Raw genomic sequence first — 23,074 nt, forward strand, 5'->3', positions numbered from 1 at the left:
GAATATAGTAGAGTCAAAAGAATCAGGAAGAGCAAATGCAACACCCACTAGGGCCGAAGGGTACTCGAACGATTCCTAAAGGGGTGGTCATGGCACAGTGACCGGGTCCATGGCCCTGGGCGTGCAATTAAAAGGGATGAGGGAATGTTTATAGGGGACCCCACCTGTTGTGTTCGGCTATAGATGGCCGACGCTGCTTAAAGGCACCGCTGGGGCCAATGGTGATGCAGCTTGGATGTTCTTCTCCCCACAGGTGGAGCAGGGCCCCAGGGCTACCAAAACAGTCTTTGAGGGGTTGTGGATGTTGGGTTGCAGGAATGATTGGAGGACACAGGGACTGTGGTTTCTTTACCTTTAATTGCAGATGCAGTCCAGGGCACAGGTACAGGTGATATTGGCAATCTGGGCAGCCTGGAAACAGTTCAGGATCCCCCTAGCCAAGTGGGGTTGGAAGCCTCCTTACTGTGCTGTTCTTTAGGTTCTTGATGCCTTAAGCTCTCTTCAATTCCCACTCTCAGTCTGTCCTTTAAGTGTAACACTACCCGCATGGCAGGCAGCTCGAGCCTTTTCCTGGGGTCACTCCCTCATGGTGCCTCCAGGCTCTAGTTTGCTGCTGTGCCTTCGGGAGTCAGATGTGGCCAGTAGACCTGCAATCTCCTGTTCTCCAAATTCAGTTTCTGGGCATGCAGTTCCTACACAACCATAGACTCACAATAAACTCACACTGACTAACCCTGCCTCCAGATCAGAACTTATAGGGAAGTTCCTCTGAAATCAGGTTTAGAGCTCCCCCTTCTGGTCTGGAGTCAGGAAAGGTGTTGCATGCCAGTGTTGCCTGCTAAGGGGATCCCTTCTTGCTTCCAGGCATGGCATCACCCCCTGTGAAGGAGTCAATGCCATTGTGGCAACCGGACTCCAGGGGTGCCACATTCTCCCCTAGTGAAATCCAGTACTCCCGGACTGGGAAAACATAAACATGGTAAACAGGTGAACAATTACAACTTTCTACAAGATTTTAACAAGATAAAAATTACAAAAACCTTAAAAATGGTAAACAATTGACAATTAAGTTCCTGAGGGCAACACTGGTCCATTTGCGTTACCCTACAGACTTTTGAGTTTCCTCAGTGGGAACCGCCCCAACCCACCTTTGCTTTGTTCCCGGGCATGGCTACGGGTCTTTAGACCTGACTTTATTTGGCTCTTCGAAGTCAGGTCGGGAACTATACACAATAAAGGTACTGACCACACATAGTCCTGTGGCCCAATTGCCCTTCAAAAGGTTATTATGAATATTTTTAAAAATACATACAGTAAGTCACTGTTGGCTCGTATGCTTGAGGGTTGCAGCTTTACACACTTTTATTAACTTATTTACATGATCACACATTTATATTTTAGTCCCTATACAGGGCTGGTATCTGACCTCTAGTACTACGGGCGGATCTACGCAGTACAGGTATTAATAGTGATATAACGGGATTCACTATGCTTGCTACCACTGGTGTAGTGCACTCTCTATTGGCTACGCTACGGGTGGTTCTACGTAGCACGCGTATACCTGATTTCCTAGGACTACTCCTGGTCACCGTGGGCATGACAGATTCACCGCTGACAAGGGGGTGGATTCTCTTACTCCGCTGCTGGTGTGGCATCTGCTGCTTGAGCCCACTGGTCTTCAGGCTGGTCTTGAGTCACATCTTCTTCTGGCACTACTAGCTGGAGAAAGGTAAAAAAAGGCATGACTATGGCCTGTTCACTCTTGTCCAATTTGGAGGGAACTCGCTAAGTACTGTGCTGACCTTTTCCTCCACTCATCCATGGGCTGAGGAATGTCTTGATCTTCAATCCTCTCCTTCAGTTGGTTAGGGCATACCTTCATATGATCCCTTGATACTGCCGCTGAGGTTTCTCCTCCATCTTTACTGATGAGGCACACCTTCGTATTGTCAAAGTTTGAAGGCATGATGGTGTATGGTTCAGCTTCCTACTTATCATCCAGTTTGTGCATTCTTCTTTCTTTTGAGAACTTGTTCTCCAGTTGACAAGGGAACTGCAGGAGAATGCTGATTATAATTTCTCTCCTGCCTCTGTCTTGCCCGGGACAAACTCTTTTGTAACCATTCTTGTACTTTGCAGTATTGAAGCTGCCGCTCTGTATCCCAGTCTGAATCTGGTGATGTGGTTTCAGGCATTAGGACTCCCATGTTGAAGTCAATGGGTAACTTGCCATGTCTCGCTCTCATTAGGTAGGCTGGAATGCAGTTGTTGGAGTCCACTGGAATATGGTTGTATAGATCTACCAGATCTGGCAACTTCTCTGGCCACTGGTTTCTCTCTTCCAGAGGCAAGGTCTTCAATAGGTCAATTACTACCTGGTTCATTTTCTTGCACATGTCATTTGTCTGTGGATGATACGGCGTTGTCCTTATTTTCTTGCAACCATACAGGTTACAGAACTCCTGAAACACTTCTGCTTCAAAGACTGGGCCTTGGTCAGGGAGCACTTGTTCGGGGTAACCGTGCAGTCAACAATAGTGTTCTTGGAATGTTTTGGCTGCCATCTTTGCTGTTTGGTCTTTAACAGGCACGACTACCAGGAACCTTGAGTAATGGTCCACTATGGTGAGGGTGTAGACATAGCCTGACCAGCTTGGAGCCAGCTTTACGTAGTCCAAGGCTACCAGTTTGAGCAGTTGTTTGGTGATTATTGGCTGAAATGGGGCTCACTGGCTGTTGCCGTCTTTCCTGTGCAAGTTGCATGGGCCACACTCTCGGCACCACTTCTCAATGGCTCTTCTCATGCCAATCCAGTAGAATCTTTCACGAAGTAGTACTTCCAGCTTCTTCCACCCAAAATGTCCTGCTCCATCGTCGTATGCCTCTAAGACCAATGGGGCATCCTGCTTTGGGACTACTACCTGCCAGATCAGTTCATGAGTGCATGGGTTGATGTTCCTTCAAAACAGCTTACCCTCATAGATGAACAGCTTGCCCTTCTCCTTTCACAACTGCTGCACTTCCTGTGGAGCATCTGGATCAGGGTGTGAGTCAGCTTGTGTCAGTAGCTCCTTTACTTGGTGGACTGATGGATCGCTATCCTGCATCTCTGCCCACTCATGGTGGGGCAATGGGTTTAACGTGGCTTCCTGCATGATGCATCGCTTGTTCCTCACCTCCTGGGAGCGTTGGGCCGCAACTGGGTGGTGGAAGGCTGGTAACTCGATTTTTTCGAATGCTTCTGGATCTTCTCCCCTCGTCTGGTAAATTGGACCTTCTGGACAGCGCATCAGCATTTGCGGTCTTATGTCTTGCTTGGTATTTGATGGTAAATTCGTAGTTGGGCAGCCGGGCCATCCATCACTATTCCATTGCACCCAGCTTTTGTGGTTTCAATGTGGGTTAGTTGATTATTGTCCGTTTAGATAGTAAACTTCGCCAAAGCCAGGTAGTGCTTGAAGCGCTCCAATACCGCCAGACTATGGCAAGGAACTCCAGTTTAAAGGAACTGTAGTTGTTGGGGTTCCTTTCAGTGGGACAAAGCTTCCTGCTGGCATAGGCAATCACTCTCTCTCTGCCTTTCTGCACTTGTGACAGCATGGCTCCTAATCCCACATTGCTGGTGTCTGTGTAAAGTACAAATGGTTGGTCATAGTCGGGATAAGCCAGGACTTCATCTCCTGTGAAAGCCAGCTTCATCAGAGTGAATGATTCTTCTAGCCTGGCATTCCACTCAAACTGAGGACTCTTGTTCTTGGCCTTCTTGGATTGGCCCACTAGTAAGTCTAGCAGAGATGCAGCTGTCTTTGTGAAGCCCCTGATGAATCTCCGGTAGTAGCCTACCAACCCGAGGAGCTGCCATACTTCATGAATGTTGTTGGGTTTCGGCCAATCCCTGATAACAGTGACTTTGCCAGGGTCTGGTGCCACACCTTCGGCGCTTACCACGTGACCTAGGTACTGCACCTTGGGCTTCAGCAGGTGGCATTTGGACAGCTTCACTCTCAGGTCAAAGATAGACAGGGCTTCGAACACCTCCACCAGATGCTTCAAGTGGTTTTCACTTCATTGGTCTTGAAGAAGACGATGACATCATCCAGGTACAACAGAATGGTTTCAAAGTTCTTGCGCCCAAGGCAACACTCCATCATCCTTTAGAATGTCCACGTTGCATTGCAAAGCCTGAATAGCATGTAGTCGAACTCGCAGAGGCCCATTGGTGTCATGAAGGCGGTCTTCTCTTTATCCGCCTCTGCCACGGGAACCTGCCAATACCCACTGGTGAGATCTAAGGTAGAGAAATAGTTAGCGGCTCTCAGTGCAGCTAGTGATTCCTCAATTCTAAGTAATGGGTAGGCGTCCTTGTGTGTAATGCAGTTAATTCGTCTGTAGTCAACACACATTCTCATGGTACCATCTTTCTTTTTAACGAAGATGAACGGAGCTGCCCAGGGGCTACAAATATCTCTGATTTACCCAGCCTCCATTATCTCCCGCAACATATCCTTGGCAAGCTGATAGTGTGCTCGGGGTACATTCTGGTACCTTTCTTTAATGGGCAGATTATCTCCAGTGGGGATATGGTGTTGGACCCCTTTTACCTGCCCAAAGTCTAGAGGATGTTTGCTGAAGACCGACTCATATTGTCGAGCCACCTGGTAAGGCCCATGCTTTTGGTGCAACAGAGTGGAGTCAGTGCCTACGTGTAGCTGTTGACATCAATCCTCTAGCTGCCCCTCAGAGCCACTGTCCTCCACCTGGTCGGGTGGAAGCAAGGGTTCTGCTGTCTCTATTGCATTGTTACTTACAGTGAACAGCTTAGCAAGGGTGGCATATCGGGGTAAATTGACCTCTTTTTCCCCATAATTCAGGATGCGTATTTGTATTCTCCCCTTGCGGACATTGACTACCCTCCTGGCTGTCGGGACAGTGGGCCTACTATTAGAGTATACCAGTTCTACCAGGGCCTGGTAATCTTGACCCCTGAGACCTACGGCTGCCCGACACCAAATTAACATTTCACTCCTTGGGGGTACTGGAATGGGAAACGGATCACTCATTCTGACCCTGCCGACTTCTCCACTAGACAGCTCTACCTGTTGTCTCTGCATCAGTGCTTTGATCTCCTTTTGCAGGACTCGCTGCTGACTGGAACTGGTGGTCTTGGCTACCTGTTGCAACAAAACAATAATTTCTCCAAGACAATGTTCTATTACATTGGTGCCTAAAGTGATCATAGGATGGCACTCTCGTTTTTCAATAACAACTATAATCAAACCTTGTGACTGCAATTCTACTCTGCTATTCTTAATGGTCACCTCCGTATACCCCACTTGAGGCAAAGGTTGACCATTGCTGGCGACTATTGTCAGATAATTATCTGGGCCGTGGGTAATATCAGAGTCAGCCCAGTATCGTTTGTAAAGAAAATATGGCATAGTTGTCACCTGAGAGCCAGTGTCCAGTAAAGCGTTCACTGGGATGCCATCAATCACAACTGGGAGGACCGGTCGTCCTCCCACATACTTGTCTCTCCACCTTTGTAGGCCTGGTCGTCCTACTCCTGGGGGTTGGCCCTCTGCCCCATGGGTTGCCGGTTTAAATTGCAGAATCTTGCAATGTGTCCTGACTTGCTGCAGCTGCGATAAATTGGTCGCCTGTCCTCCTGGTCATAGCGGTCGTTGTCTCTCCCTCTGGTCGGTGGGATCATCTTCTGCCATCGCCACGGGACACTTGCATGGACTACACGGTTTTGGCTAGTGCAGCTACACTTTTGGTCAGCTCCTGGACCTGGAGACGTAGTTCTGCAGAAGGGTCATTATCTAGGGTCTGCATGTCGGTGGAAAGGATGCCGCTTCCTGGTGGTATGTAATTGCTGGGCGCCTAGGGGGCGCTGTGCGGCTGGAAATTGGTTCATGCAGCACCCAGATGGCCCTATCTTTAAAGTGTGCAAAGTCCAGGTCAGGGTTTTGTAGGGCCATGATGCGCAGCTGTGTCCTGTGGGTGCTGGACAGGAGTCCCTCAATAAATTGCTCCTTTAACAATATGTCCCCATCTTGCACGCTGTCAGGGTCAACCTGCTTAATGGCCCACAGCGCCTCCTGGAGATTAAGGACATTGTCCAGTATACTGTCCTGTACCCTTTGTTTACACCCAAAGAATCTAATTTTTGGCTCTGCTGCAGTGCGGTGTCAAAGGTGTCCTTCAGCTTGGCCAGGATTTGCTTAACAGTCCTTTTATCAGTGTACTGCGAGGACTTTACCTCTCTCTGAGCTGCACCAGTTAACTGGCCAGTGAGGATGCTGACATTTTGATTCTCAGACAGGGGGTACACTTCAAACAAACTGTAGAGTCTCTCCTTAAAATCTCTCAGGGTGTGCGACTAGCCTGAGTACTAAGGTAACCAGGCTGCTCCCGGTATGTACGCCATTGATAACGGCATTATGGAAGCTGTAGCTGCGGCCTCTGCTGGATCCGGCTGGTTTATGAGGGCTCCGGCCGTGTCCGGCGCTGCATCTCCACCGCGGCTGGACATATTCCTCCCCCCAGTTAACGTCAGCCAGACAAGAGAATGCCAAGAGTGTGCAAAGCAGTCTTCAAAGCAAAAGGTGGCTACTTTGAAGAATCTAGAATATAAGATAATTTCTGTATGCTGTGGCCTATGAGGCACATGGGGCAGGGTAATTATATCTCTTACCATATATTTCTTGTGTGATTGTATACTATGTGGTGATTATTATAATTGTATCCACTTGTAGTACCATGAATGGCTATTCTGACCGAATAATAGATACAATTGTGGTCATGGTTTATTGTCAGTATATATGGCTCATCAGTGTATTTTCTGTGTAATATATTGTTTATGCTTAATTGTAGTGTGGACCCGCCACCTCTACTGATGTGGTGGAGGCCTTTTAAATGTTTTTAATGTGTTCTGTGTGTTTTCAATAAATAAATTGTTATTTGATATATTATTTTGTTGGTGATCCCATTTGTTTTTGCATACCTTTTCTCTGCTAAATTGTACATAATTTCAGTTGTTTCACACTTTTTTGTTAAGTGTATAATTCCACATATAATTCCTCATAGTTTTGATGTCTTCAGTGTGAATGTACAATTCTCATAGTCATGAAAATACAGAAAAATCTTTAAATGAGAAGGTGTGCCCATACTTTTGGACTGTACTGTACCTTTTCTCCCCAGTGTTCCCTTCTGGTGTCTGTGAGTGCATATTTGTATGATTGATATTTTTCCTTTATCCCTGTATGTCCTTTCTTATTTGTCTGGTTTGTGTATGTTCATACACTATTACTCCCCACCTCCCTGGGTGGGGGAAGGGAACAGATATAGAGCTGATTCAGGAGTACAGCCAAGGATGTGGCCACAGCATCTTCACCATCAGAAATAATCCAGGGAGCAGGGATAGCTAGTGCACCCCTGGCGTTAGGGACAGAGAAGGAGCCCCTTGACCCAAGTGATCTGCCAACAGAGTCGTGACACTCCACTTTGCCTAGCTTCACATGTTCTGCCATTTTATGGGTGATTTACTGTGGTTTGGTAACTATATGAATTCGTAATTCATTAACATCACTTAGAGTTGATCGTAGAATATTTAGGAGGAAAGAAACTTCACAAAGGGAACTGACTTGTTATAATGGTGGCATCTTATTATCTAACCATGCTCAAATTCAGTGAGGGTTTTACAATGAGCCAATGTTAGTAAAAACATCGCTATGTGCTTGATATTCATGAGCGTTAATTCTATGATTCAGAGGTGTGCCCTAATACTTTGTCTATAAAGTATATTTCAGCTGCTAATAAGGCAGATTCTATTAATTTCTGTTTCATTTTTTAATTGTGACTAAAATGAGAGAAAATAAATAAAAGATAACTTTTATAATTTAACATATCAAAACTACTGTAGAGATGAGCGAATTTACTCGGGTTCCTTCTCATTCAGCAAGCTATAGCGCTTGCTGAATAAGCTGCAGAGGGAACCTGGCTTTCGGGATCTCGTTGGCTGATCAGCGCCGCAGCTGCATGTCGCGGCGGTGTGACAGGCACAACACAGGCATGGAGAGCCTGTGTGTTGGGCTCTCCATGCCTGTGTCGTGTCTGTCACAGCCGCGACACATGCAGCTGCGGCGCCGATCAGCGCTATAGCTTGCCAAATAAGAGGGAACCCAAGCAAATTCGTTCATCTCTAATCAAAACCTTGTGACAGAGCTCTAAAATGTTGCCACTGGCCCTAAATACAGGTTTAGTGACATAGTAGCAGAACCAAGTTCAATGCATGTATTAGGTAATACAGCCAGCCTCACTGCATAGCTGCAATAACAAACTACAAGGTGAGAGAGATTATCTACTCACCAGAGGCAGTGCATGGACTAATAAGCCTTCTTATTCACTGTCTACTCAATATTCCAGTGGACAGAAAGGAAAACAATTATTTGTACTTATTTACTCCCATAGGTGACAGCCTGTCTGTCACAATCCATTTTTGGATTTGTGACAGCTCTGGCTCTGCTTTAATTTAAACTTAGTTTTTTGCTTTCGTGTCAGCAAGGGTTAAATGCCAGTTTTCTTTGCTTCAAGCTGCTGAGTTGCTAGGTCAGCTGATGTAGGTGGTGACCACTCCCATCATCCTTTAAATAGTCACATGACGCATTAGCTGACTGTTGGTAACAGAGTTTTCTATTTATGCCAGCCTTGGAGTTGCAGTTCTCTAGTGTCAGCGCTGAATCTGCTACTTCTGTGGAGTTTGGAGTCCTGTTTCCGTATCCTCTGTGGTGTGGAGCTTGGCAGCGGAGCCTAGAACTAAGTTGCTTGATTATTTACCTTGTCTGTTTCACGCTTGTCATTATCCCGTGTTTGTAGTATTTGCAGTGGTGAGGCTAGCATCCTTGCCTGCCAGTGCACTAGCCAGGGTTTAGTGAGGACAGTGTGGGACCAGGTATGAGACGGCGGTGGGGGGGGAAGAATGAAGGATGTTAGGGGAGTTTAGGGATAGGCACAGGCTGAGTTAGGAGGTGCCTCATCCCTTGTTCCCTGCTATTAGGGCCCCCCTTTTCCCATCCCGTTGGTGTTTGTTGTGCCATCTGCTGGACTGACCCTTGTGGTCATGACACTGTCACTGCATGGCGCTGTAGGCTGAGCATGGCAAAGGAGAGACTGGCAAAATATATAACACTCCATCAATCTGGAAAATTGCAACAACTTTAAAAGTTTAATACGTTATGTTTAACCAGACAGTAAGCAAAAACGCATCTCCAAACTGCATAAAAAGCATTACACAGAGAAGTAAAGAGTACTATGTCAGATATCCTCAACTTCAAGCGACCGTAAAGATTACTATGTCAGATATCCTTTCCTCTGCTCCTAGCGTTGTGATGGTATGTTCACCCACCCAGTCCACCCAGCTCTCCTGCTGTCTGTCTGTGAAGTGCACATAGTACATCACCCAGCTTTGCGCATAGACTTTCCTCTGCTCCTAGCATTGTGATGGTATGCCTTTCAGCTAACCCCCAACTTACTCTGTGATATTTATGACCTTGTTTACTTAGGCTTGATTGTATGCATCTGGTCCACCCTTAATTCTCTGACCAAGATGAGCAGAGACCACTCCTCTCTGCTCCACACCTGAACGCACTTAGTTTTCCCTATATTGCATAGCACAAGTCTGCTAGACTTCAGTCTGCAGTGTGATTTCTAGAAGTGTGTTCTAAAAGTGTGGATTACATTAGAATTAAAACCTGAATTGAACCTGAAGGGAACTGAAGGTAACTGGCCAGTCACTGCAAACAATGTTTCTGTTTGTTGTCACTTTTACCCCTATAATCTTTCACTTTCTGCTACCTCCCCCAATCCCCACACCAAGTAAGGAACTGTTCATCTCCTCTTCAATCCTCCCCATCCATCTCACCTCCTCCTCAGAACTGTTCCTTAACATACAATCCTCTGTCTCAAAACACAGGCAGCCCCCTCATGCCCTCTCCTGCTCCCACCTGCTAACACTATCTCTGCTCCTTCTCACTGCTGGTGATATCTCTCCAAATCCTGGTCCTCCTCACCACATTCCCACAGTCATTTCTACCTCCCATCCACGCTCCATCACAAACTTCCGCAACCTCTCTAACCTTATACCCATTCGCCCAGCCCCCGCTTCCCCAGTCCCACTAACAGGAGCTCTGTGGAACGCTCGCTCTGTCTGTAACAAGCTTTCCTACATCCATGATCTTTTTGTTACTACCAAACTTTCCTTCCTCGCCATCACCGAAACCTGGCTCACCCCTTCTGACACAGCCTCTCCTGCTGCACTCTCTTACGGTGGCTTCCACCTTTCTCACACACCCCGCCCCAGCAGCAAGCATGGTGGAGGAGTTGGTTTTCTCCTGTCAGATAACTGCTCCTTCACCCCAATCCCACTGCCACCCTCTGTTACCCTCCCTTCCTTTGAGGTGCACTCTGTGCGCATCTACTCCCCCTCCAACCTCCAACTGGCTGTCATTTACCGCCCCCCAGGGCCAGCCACCATCTTCTTTGACCACTTCACCACCTGGCTACTTCATTTTCTTTCTGCAGACATCCCCACTATCATCATGGGCGATTTCAACATCCCCATTGACACTTCCCTCTCAGCTGCCACTAAACTTCTATCTCTCTCTTCCTCCTTCGGCCTCACTCAATGGTCTTCTGCAGCCACTCACAAAGATGGTCACACACTGGACCTCATCTTCACCCGCCTCTGCTCCCTATCTAACCTCTCTAACTCACCTCTTCCTCTCTCTGACCACAACCTTCTCACATTCTCATCTCTCTCCACTCCATGTCTAGAGTCCCCACCCCACAAACTTTCACACCCTCGCAGAAATCTTAAACATCTTGACCTACATTCATTCTCTGAATCCCTCCTCCCTCTCACAGACATAAGTTCCATACACAATGCGGATTACGCTGCCGCTCTATATAACACCACAATAGCTGTAGCTTTGGAATCTGCTGCCCCACTTACACATACCAAAGCTCGCAAAATCAACAGACAGCCCTGGCACACCAGCCTGACCAAAGAACTGAGGCGAGCTTCCAGGGCTGCTGAGCGCAGATGGAAAAGATCCCACTCCAACGACCACTTAATCACATTCAAACAGTCCCTCACTACTTTCAAGACTGCACTCGCCACAGCTAAACAAACCTACTTTTCATCTCTCATATCCTCCCTGTCTCACAACCCTAAACAGTTATTCAACACCTTCAATTCTCTCCTCCGTCCCCCAGCACCTCCTCCCTCCCCACTTATCTCTGCTGAAGACTTTGCCTCATTCTTCAAGCAGAAGATTGATAACATCAGAGACAGTTTTGGTCAACAAGCCCCAGAGCCCTTCCTCCCAACTTCCCTACCCTCCACCTCCAAAACCAACTACTCCACCATTACAGAAGATCAACTCGCCACTCTACTCTCAAGATCGCATCTCACCACCTTTGCACTTGACCCGCTCCCATCCCACCTCATCCCAAACCTCACCACAATCTTCATCCCAACCCTAACCCATCTCTTCAACCTATCACTAACAACTGGTGTTTTCCCCTCAAGCTTTAAACATGCCTCCATCACACCTATCCTCAAAAAGCCCTCTCTTGACCCATCCTCTGTATCTAGCTATCGCCCTATATCACTTCTCCCCTATGCCTCAAAACTACTGGAACAACATGTCTACCTTGAACTTTCCTCCCATCTCTCTTCTTGCTCCCTCTTTGACCGCTTACAATCTGGCTTCCGGTCACACCATTCCACTGAAACTGCCCTAACTAAGGTCACCAATGACCTCTTAACCGCCAAGAGCAAGCGACACTACTCTGTTCTCCTTCTCCTCGACCTGTTGGCTGCCTTTGACACAGTGGACCATTCCCTATTATTACAGACCCTCTCATCCCTTGGCATCACAGACTTGGCCCTATCCTGGATCTCATCATACCTAACAGACCGGACATTCAGCGTCTCCCACTCACACACCACCTCCTCACCTCGCCCCCTATCTGTCGGAGTCCCACAAGGTTCAGTCCTTGGGCCCCTGCTCTTCTCCATTTACACCTTTGGCCTGGGACAGCTCATAGAATCTCATGGCTTTCAGTATCACCTCTATGCTGATGACACACAGATCTACATCTCTGGACCAGATATCACCTCCCTACTAACCAGAATCCCTCAATGTCTGTCCACTATTTCATCCTTCTTCTCCGCTAGATTTCTGAAACTTAACATGGACAAAACAGAATTCATCATCTTTCCCCCATCTCACGTGACCCCCCCAAAGAACCTATCCATTACAGTAAATGGCTGCCCACTCTCCCCAGTCCCACAAGCTCGCTGCCTCGGGGTTATCCTTGACGCTGATCTCTCCTTCAAACCACATATCCAAGCCCTTTCCACTTCCTGCCGACTTCAACTCAAAAATATTGCACGAATCCGTTCATTCCTCAACCAAGAATCTGTAAAAACCCTAGTCCATGCCCTCATCATCTCTCGCCTTGACTACTGCAACCTCCTGCTCTGTGGCCTCCCCTCAAACACTCTCGCACCCCTCCAATCTATTCTAAACTCTGCTGCCTGACTAATCCACCTGTCCCCCCGCTATTCTCCGGCCTCTCCCCTCTGTCAATCCCTTCACTGGCTCCCCATTGCCCAGAGACTCCAGTACAAAACCCTAACCATGACGTACAAAGCCATCCACAACCTGTCTCCTCCTTACATCTGTGACCTCATCTCCCGGTACTTTCCTACACGCAACCTCCGATCCTCACAAGATCTCCTTCTCTACTCCCCTCTTATCTCCTCTTCCCACAATCGTATACAAGATTTCTCTCGCGTATCACCTCTACTCTGGAACCCTCTACCACAACACATCAGACTCTCGCCCACCATCGAAACCTTCAAAAAGAATCTGAAGACCCACCTCTTCCGACAAGCCTACAATCTGCAGTAACCACCGATCGACCAAACCGCTGCATGACCAGCTCTACCCTCACCTACTGTATTCTCACCCATCCCTTGTAGATTGTGAGCCTTCGCGGGCAGGGTCCTCTCTCCTACTGTACCAGTTATGACTTGTATTGTTCAAGATTATTGTACTTGTTTTTATTATGCATACCCCTCCTCACTTGTAAAGCGCCATGGAATAAATGGCGCTATAACAATAAATAATCATAATAATAATATCCTCAACTTCAAGCGACCTAAACGCAGCAGAGATGGCTTTGAATCTACTTGAATGCAGAGTGAAGGAAAAGCAGCCAACAAGAGTTCAGAATATATGAGAACAAACTCAACACTATTGAATAAGACATCGAGTGGTTACTTCATGTATATAATTAACAGAATGACAAAAGTGTCCAAGGCTGTTATCAAGATAAAGGGTTACTATTAAAAAGAATCTAAAATATAGGAGAGTATTCCTATGTTTGACATGTTATAGTTATTACATAAGTCCTTCTGTGTTCTTGCATATTTTTGATGACTCTACAATTTTTCTCAAATTGAAAATAGTGAAAATTGTGTTTTTCTGGCACTAGATAGGTAGTCTCTAAGAAAATGAGTCTGTAAAATTTGCTGTTGCAAACACTTTTTTCATTTGATTGAATGTGCATGTTTCCCTATTTCTTGATGAGTGCCTCTGACAGAAGCTTGAATATTTTGAATAGAAGTTTCCTAACTTTTACTTGATGCTAGATTTACAATACATTCAGCAAGGAGAGTATGTAGACCTGTACTTGTTGTTCTATATACCTTTCAATTAATCGGATGTGCACATTATTCTTCTAATCTCTGTGTAGAAACAGGAGGTCAATTTTGTCTGCACAAATCATGTGTCACTGCAAAAGTGTATGGTGGGCGAGAGGAGCCAAGCAGCTGGGTCAGGCGCTGAAGAGGGGGATGATAAATACAGGGACAAGAGATTTCCTGTTTCTACATAGAGCAGAGAAAAGAGAAGAATTAGCTGGGTAGAAGAGCGAAATTAGCAATTGTGTTATGACCTGGTGGTTAAGGAGCAACATGGGACGAGCTCTGAGGAGGTGGTATCTGTACTGACCGCAGTTCCTAATCCTAACACCAACACTAGAAGTAGCCGTGGGATGTTCCTGTCACTCCCTAGACACCTCGTCACAGCCTGAGAACTAACTACCCCTAAAGATGGAAACAGAAAGCTATCTTGCCTCAGAGAAAACCCCAAAGGAAAGATAGCCCCCCACAAATATTGACTGTGAGTGGAGAGGGAAATGACATACACAGAATGAAAACAAGATTTAGCAAAGGAGGCCAATTCTAACTAAATAGACAGGATAGAAAAGGATACTGTGCGGTCAGTATTAAAAGCTAAAAATCCACACAGAGTTTACAAAAACTCTCCACACCGACTCACGGTGTGGAGGGGCAAATCTGCTTCCCCAGAGCTTCCAGCTAAGCTGAATATATCATACAGACAAGCTGGACAAGAAAAAACACAACATGAGCTGAACGATTAAGTCCACAGCAAGTGGACAACCAAAAGAAAAGCAATGACTTATCTTTGCTGAAATGGACAGGCTATCAGAGAAATCCAAGGAGAGATCTGAAACCAACCAAGAAACATTGACAGCTGGCACTGGCTGAAGACTAGAGCCAGGCTAAATAGCAGAGCCAGGAGAGACGATCAGTGGAAGCAGCTGCAATGCTAAACCCAAGGAGCAGCAGTTCCACTCAAAACCACCGGAGGGAGCCCAAGGGCAGAACTCACAAAAGTGCCATTTACAACCACCGGAGGGAGCCCAAGAACGGAATTCACAACACAATTGTAAGTACACAGTGCTATATAATACTATTGTAATGCCAGAAAGTTGTCGTGTATGTGCTTTAAGATGTAGCAGAGCTGGCAACTACGTCATTATGTTTGCACTATGTTAATATTATCCTTTGCAGATAATGTACATGATAATTCAGTGTATAGAAGTGACTCAAATATGCACAAAGTGATGTACTTCTTATGCTCTGCCATTAGGAGATTATGGCCATAAGGGTACATGGTAAATCTGCATGCCGGGGTCCTGAACGTAGTAGTGAAGGAGAAGGAGACATTTTGTGAGCAAGAGTTGTCATTAGAGTTGAGCGACTTTTACTTTTCTCGGATCGAGTCGGGTTTTGCGAAACCCGACTTTGTCAAATGTCGGGTCGGGTGAAATCGGCCGACTATTGCGAAAAGTCGGGGGCCGACTGAAACATGAAACCCAATGCAAGTCAATGGGGAATCAAAGTCGGCAGTGAGTGGAGGACAGGAAAACACCTACAGTGCCCATTTTAATGCCAAAAACATAAATTCTTATTACTTAAGCTTACCAATCTTAATTTACTTTATAATAATAGTTAGGCTTTGAAAACTGGGGATCATTTGGCTAAAATTGTGGGGGGGTAGGGCTGGCTCAAGTTTTCCGTGGGCCCAGGAAACGCAGAATACGTCACGGCGGTGGAGCAAGGAGAGGTAAGTATTTCAACTTTGCAAGTGCTGTGATCCTGAGCAAGCAGGGGGGGCCCACTCATTGGCACTGGCACAGGGCCCCTCATAGTACGGCGGTGTGTTTGACGGCGGGTGGCTCCTCCCACTGGCAGAAACACTTTTGCGTACTATGAGGGGCCCTGTGCCAGTGACGTCGCCAACGAGTATGCCCCCCCACCTGGTGAAGGAACCTGCACTTTCATCTGCACCTTCCTCTTTGTCCCCGTGTAAGGTGGTATAGTATGCGGGAAGGGGAACCTGACATTCAGCAGGGTCAGATTCTGGCTGTGTAGAGTGCAAGGGGAATGTAGTGGTCTGGGTCAATGTACCAGCAGACTCATCTAGCAGTGGCTGGGCAATGGGCAGGATGAGGAGGAAACACAGATATAGGCCCAAATAATAAAGTGGGCTAAATGCAGTTCAAAATTGGTAACAGAATTAAACAGGCGGCATTGCTTTGTTCAGTGGAGGAAAACTGTAATGAGTGGCAGACACAGTTAGTAGGCCCAAATAATAAAGTAGGCTAAATGCAGTTCAAAATTGGTAACAGGACTAAACAGGTAGCATTGCTTTGTTCAGTGGAGGAAAACTGCAATGAGTGGCAGACACAGTTAGTAGGCCCAAATAATAAAGTAGGCTAAATGCAGTTCAAATGTGGTAACAGGACTAAACAGGTGGCATTGCTTTGTTCAGTGGAGGAAAACTGTAATGAGTGGCAGACACAGTTACTAGGCCCAAATAATAAAGTGGGCTAAATGTCTGCCAAAAAATTGTTCATTAATAAACAGGCAACATTGCTTTGCTCAGTGTCGGAAAATTGTAATGAGTAGCAGACTAAGTTAGAAGGCCCAAATAATAAAGTGGGCTAAATGTCTGCCAAAAAATTGTTCATAAATAAACAGGTGGCATAGCTAGGTACAGGGGTGGGCTCCTCTGCTGAGTAGCAGACAGTGGTAGTAGGCGCAAAGTATTAACTGGTCTAAATGGAGGCCAGGTCCCCTGTATATTTTAAGTAACATCTATCATTTCAACAAATTTGTATTGGCAGTGCCATTGAAGGATTTAACAGCACAGACTACAGAGTGGGGGAGCAGGGAGCGGTAAGTATGGCAAGTGGTAGAGCACTGTTCGAGCTGGGGGGAACACTCTCTCGTGGGCGGCGGTACTGGCACAGGGCCCCTCATATTACGATGATGTGTCTGATGTTGGTTGTGCACCACCACCGTCAGAGACACTACATTGTACTATGAGGGACCCTGTGCCAGTGCCATAGCCCAAGAGTGGGCCCACCCACCTGTCCAGGCAAACGGCACTCGCACGGGTGCTTGCGCCAGGTGGTGACCACGGCCCTGTGGGGGGAGTCAGCCCATTTAGGGAGGTATAAAAATGGCCTATGGTGGACATTCAGCAGCTGCAAATGTAGGAATTGGAGAAGTCAGTAAGAGGAGGCCAAAAGCAAGACATTTTTCAGGCAAGCTACGTGTCAGCAGGGGAAGGTGGGGCAAAATAACTTGAAATCCATGATTGGTTCATTTTAATGAAGGTTAGATCATCAACATTTTGGGTAGCCAGACGTGTCCTTTTTTCAGTCATTATTGAACCAGCAGCACTGAAGACTCTTTCTGATAGCACACTAGCAGCAGGGCAAGCGAGCTCCTGTAATGCATATTCTGCCAATTCAGGCCAGGTGTCTATTTTAGATGCCCAGTAATCAAAGGGGAATGACCTGTGAGGGAGAACATCGATAAGGGAGGAAAAGTAGTTCGTAACCATACTGGACAAATGCTGTCTCCTGTCACTTTGAATCGATGCAGCAGTACCTGTCGTGTCAGCGGTCATTGCCAAATCACTCCACAACTGGTCATAAAACCCCTCTGTCCAACGCCACTTTGGATTTGTGCACCTCTAACACATCTGCCATGTTGCCCCCTGCGGCTCGTGTGAGAACCATCACCGCCACTGTGTGCTGGGAATGCCTGAACCAAATGGTCTACAAGAGTTGCTTGTTTGGTATCCAATATTTGCTCAAGGTTCTCATGTGGCATGATATTTTGTAATTTTCCTTTATATCGTGGATCCAGGAGGCAGGCCAACCAGTAATCGTCATCCGTCATCATTCATCAAGGCATACTCAGCCATGTGGGCCAATGTTCCAGGTGTTAATTCACTGCTTGTGCTGGGTTGTGGAGCACTTTCTTGCAAATCAACATCACTTGTGTCCCGCAAAAACCCTGTATCTGACCTTGCAATGCCACCAGTTTCTATTGCCCCCTGAGAAGCATCCTCCTCCCATAAATATTCATCCGCATCATCCTCCTCCTCCACCTCTTCGTCCGCCACCTTGTCCAGGAGAGTTCCCTGAGCAGACAATGGCTGACTGTCATCAAGGCTTCCCTCCTCCTTGGCTGCAGACACCTGCTCCTTAATGTGCGTCAAACTTTGCATCAGCAGACGCATTAGTGGGATGCTCATGCTTATGATGGCATCGACTGCACTTACCAGTCGTGTGCATTCCTCAAAACACTGAAGGACTTGACAGAGGTCTTGTAGCTTCGACCACTGCACACCAGACAACTCCATGTCTGCCATCCAAGTGCCTGCCCGTGTATGTGTATCCTCCCACAAATTAATTACAGCACGCCTCTGTCCGCACAGCCTCTGAACCATGCACAGTGTGGAGTTCCACCTTGTTGCAACGTCGATTATTAGGCAGTGCTGGGGAAGATTCAGCGATTGCTGATGGTTCAGCATACGGCTGGAGTGTACGGGCAACCGGCGGATGTGCGAGCAAAGTCTTCGCACCTTCAGGAGCAGGGCTGGTAACTCTGGATAATTTTTGAGGAAGCACTGCACCACCAGGTTCAAGGTGTGAGCCAGGCAAGGTATGTGTTTCAGTTCTGAAAGGGCTATGGCAGCCATAAAATTCCTTCCGTTATCACTGACTACCTTGCCTGCCTCAAGATGTACACTGCCCAGCCATGACTGAGTTTGTTGCTGCAAGTACTCGGCCAGTACTTCCGCGGTGTGTCTGTTGTCACCCAAACACTTCATTTGTAACACAGCCTGCTGACGCTTACCACTAGCTGTTCGATAATGGGACACCTCGTGTGCAACACTGGCAGCTGCGGATGGAGTGGAAGCTGCTGCTTCCTTTTTGGAAGTGCATCTGAACAGCAAGGTGGATTGCTGTTGAGGGGAGATAGAGAGAAAAAAAATAAATCTATAAATCTTCAGCACAGCGAGTGTGAGCGAGCTGAGTGTGACCTGAGCGTAAGTGTGAACGGCGGTAAGTGTGTGACTTGTGATTCAGTGAAGAGGTATTTGGAAGGCCTTTAACAAATACCTGTGTGAATTTGTGTGAATTGCTGAATTGGGAGTAGCTATATTCACAAGGTGTTAACTTAGGGTGGGCGGTCATAATCAAGGGTTTATAAGGGGCAGCTGTTTGGGGCTCAAGCCCTTTTTGGAAGTGCATCTGAACAGCAAGGTGGATTGCTGTTGAGGGGAGATAGAGAGAAAAAAAAAAAATCTATAAATCTTCAGCACAGCGAGTGTGAGCGAGCTGAGTGTGACCTGAGCGTAAGTGTGAACGGCGGTAAGTGTGTGACTTGTGATTCAGTGAAGAGGTATTTGGAAGGCCTTTAACAAATACCTGTGTGAATTTGTGTGAATTGCTGAATTGGGAGTAGCTATATTCACAAGGTGTTAACTTAGGGTGGGCGGTCATAATCAAGGGTTTATAAGGGGCAGCTGTTTGGGGCTCAAGCCCTTTTTGGAAGTGCATCTGAACAGCAAGGTGGATTGCTGTTGAGGGGAGATAGAGAGAAAAAAAAAAAATCTATAAATCTTCAGCACAGCGAGTGTGAGCGAGCTGAGTGTGACCTGAGCGTAAGTGTGAACGGCGGTAAGTGTGTGACTTGTGATTCAGTGAAGAGGTATTTGGAAGGCCTTTAACAAATACCTGTGTGAATTTGTGTGAATTGCTGAATTGGGAGTAGCTATATTCACAAGGTGTTAACTTAGGGTGGGCGGTCATAATCAAGGGTTTATAAGGGGCAGCTGTTTGGGGCTCAAGCCCTTTTTGGAAGTGCATCTGAACAGCAAGGTGGATTGCTGTTGAGGGGAGATAGAGAGAAAAAAAAAAAATCTATAAATCTTCAGCACAGCGAGTGTGAGCGAGCTGAGTGTGACCTGAGCGTAAGTGTGAACGGCGGTAAGTGTGTGACTTGTGATTCAGTGAAGAGGTATTTGGAAGGCCTTTAACAAATACCTGTGTGAATTTGTGTGAATTGCTGAATTGGGAGTAGCTATATTCACAAGGTGTTAACTTAGGGTGGGCGGTCATAATCAAGGGTTTATAAGGGGCAGCTGTTTGGGGCTCAAGCCCTTTTTGGAAGTGCATCTGAACAGCAAGGTGGATTGCTGTTGAGGGGAGATAGAGAGAAAAAAAAAAAATCTATAAATCTTCAGCACAGCGAGTGTGAGCGAGCTGAGTGTGACCTGAGCGTAAGTGTGAACGGCGGTAAGTGTGTGACTTGTGATTCAGTGAAGAGGTATTTGGAAGGCCTTTAACAAATACCTGTGTGAATTTGTGTGAATTGCTGAATTGGGAGTAGCTATATTCACAAGGTGTTAACTTAGGGTGGGCGGTCATAATCAAGGGTTTATAAGGGGCAGCTGTTTGGGGCTCAAGCCCTTTTTGGAAGTGCATCTGAACAGCAAGGTGGATTGCTGTTGAGGGGAGATAGAGAGAAAAAAAAAAAATCTATAAATCTTCAGCACAGCGAGTGTGAGCGAGCTGAGTGTGACCTGAGCGTAAGTGTGAACGGCGGTAAGTGTGTGACTTGTGATTCAGTGAAGAGGTATTTGGAAGGCCTTTAACAAATACCTGTGTGAATTTGTGTGAATTGCTGAATTGGGAGTAGCTATATTCACAAGGTGTTAACTTAGGGTGGGCGGTCATAATCAAGGGTTTATAAGGGGCAGCTGTTTGGGGCTCAAGCCCTTTTTGGAAGTGCATCTGAACAGCAAGGTGGATTGCTGTTGAGGGGAGATAGAGAGAAAAAAAAAAAATCTATAAATCTTCAGCACAGCGAGTGTGAGCGAGCTGAGTGTGACCTGAGCGTAAGTGTGAACGGCGGTAAGTGTGTGACTTGTGATTCAGTGACTTTGGAATCAGGGAGTTTCCAAGGGAGGAATTGCTTCTGTTTTTTTTTTTTAATTAATACTTTGTATTTATTTTTAATTAAAGTTTCTGTGTGGTGCAATCCCCATTAGGAAATGTGCTCCACAATTGTTAATGCCATCCAGTGCACATCTTGCCACATGTATGCAGTCCTTGACCAGCTGGTCGAGGGTGCATACTGCTGTGCGAGATGTGAGCACATTGTGCATTTGGAAGCCCAGATTTTGGATCTAAATGTGCAGCTGGCAACACTGAGATCCATAGACAATATGGAGAGGAGTCTTCTGCTCACAGAGCAGACGCTCAATGGGATAGATGAGGAGGGGGATGGTAGGATGGAGCAGCAGGACAGTGTGGCAGTTAGCTGGGTGACAGATAGAAGGCGGGGTAGAGGGAAGAGTGCCAGGGAGGCTAGTCCTGATCTGGCACACCCCAATAAGTTTGCTAAGTTGGCAGATGAGGGGGGTGCCAGTACAGGGGTAGCACTGCTGCAGCCAGGCATGTCCTCTGAAAGCCGGAGGAGTGACTGCTCCAGTAAGGAGGGAAATAGGAGAGCAGGGCAGGCCAGACAGGTGCTGGTAGTGGGGGACTCAATTATTAGGGGAACAGATAGGGCAATCTGTCACAAAGACAGGGATCGTCGGACGGTGTGCTGCCTACCTGGCGCTCGAGTCCGACACATCGCTGATCGGGTGGACAGATTACTGGGAGGGGCTGGTGAGGACCCAGCAGTCATGGTGCACATTGGCACAAATGACAAAGTTAGAGGTAGGTGGAAGGTCCTTAAAGATGATTTCAGGGAATTAGGCTGCAAGCTGAAAGCAAGGACCTCCAACGTGGTATTTTCCGAAATACTGCCTGTACCACGTGCCACGCCAGAGAGGCAACGGGAGATTAGGGAGGTTAATAAGTGGCTCAAGAATTGGTGTAGGAAGGAGGGGTTTGGGTTCCTGCAGAACTGGGCCGACTTCTCAGTGGGCTACAGGCTCTACGCTAGGGACGGGCTGCACCTCAATGGGGAAGGGGCAGCTGTGCTGGGGGAGAAAATGGTTAGAAGGTTGGAGGAGTGTTTAAACTAGGGATTGGGGGGGAGGGTATTCATTTTATAGGAGGGGAAGATAGTGCAGATAGAGAGCTGGGCACAAATAAGGAAGTTGGGGGTGGCGGTGGCATGGGGGGTGGGGTTAGAACAGTTATTAATTTAAGAAAGAATAGAGGTACAGAGAGTAACATCAAGTGCATGTATACTAATGCCAGAAGCCTCGCCAACAAAATGGACGAATTAGAACTAATGTTGTTGGAGCATAATTATGACATGGTGGGGATATCTGAGACGTGGCTGGATGAGAGCCATGACTGGGCTGTTAACTTGCAGGGCTATAGCCTGTTCAGAAATGACCGTACAGATAAGCGAGGGGGAGGGGTGTGTCTATATGTAAAATCTTCCTTAAAACCCATCCTGCGTGATAATATAGGTGAATTTAATGAAAATGTGGAGTCCCTGTGGGTGGAGATAAGGGGAGGGGGAAAAAATAATAAATTACTGATAGGGGTTTGTTATAAATCTCCAAAAATAATGGAAGCAATGGAGAATATCCTCGTAAAGCAAATAGATGAAGCTGCGACTCAAGGAGAAGTCATTATTATGGGGGACTTCAACTACCCTGAAATAGATTGGGGAACAGAAACCTGCAGTTCCAGCAAAGGTAATCGGTTTTTGACAACTATGAGAGACAATTACCTTTCACAGCTGGTTCAGGACCCAACAAGGAGGGGGGCACTGCTAGATCTAATATTAACCAACAGGCCAGACCGCATATCAAATATAAGGGTTGGGGGTCACTTGGGGAATAGTGATCATAAAATAATAAGTTTTCATGTAACCTTTAATAAGATGGGTAGTAGGGGGGTGACAAGGACACTAAACTTCAGGAGGGCAAATTTCCAACGGATGAGAGAGGATCTTGGTGCAATTAACTGGGACGATATCCTGAGACACAAAAATACACAAAGAAAATGGGAGACGTTTATTAGCATCCTGGATAGGACCTGTGCACAGTATATACCGTATGGGAATAAACATACTAGAAATAGGAGGAAACCAATATGGCTAAATAGAGCTGTTAGGGGCGCAATAAGGAACAAAAAGAAAGCATTTAGAGAATTAAAGGAAGTAGGTAGTGATGAGGCATTAAATAAATACAGAAAATTAAATAAATTCTGTAAAAAGCAAATCAAGGCAGCAAAGATTGAGACAGAGAGACTCATTGCTAGAGAGAGCAAAAATAACCCCAAAATATTCTTTAACTACATAAATAGTAAGAAACTAAAAAATGACAGTGTTGGCCCCCTTAAAAATAGTCTGGGT

Source organism: Ranitomeya variabilis, chromosome 3, assembly GCF_051348905.1.
Source record: "Ranitomeya variabilis isolate aRanVar5 chromosome 3, aRanVar5.hap1, whole genome shotgun sequence".
Lineage (NCBI taxonomy): Eukaryota > Metazoa > Chordata > Amphibia > Anura > Dendrobatidae > Ranitomeya > Ranitomeya variabilis.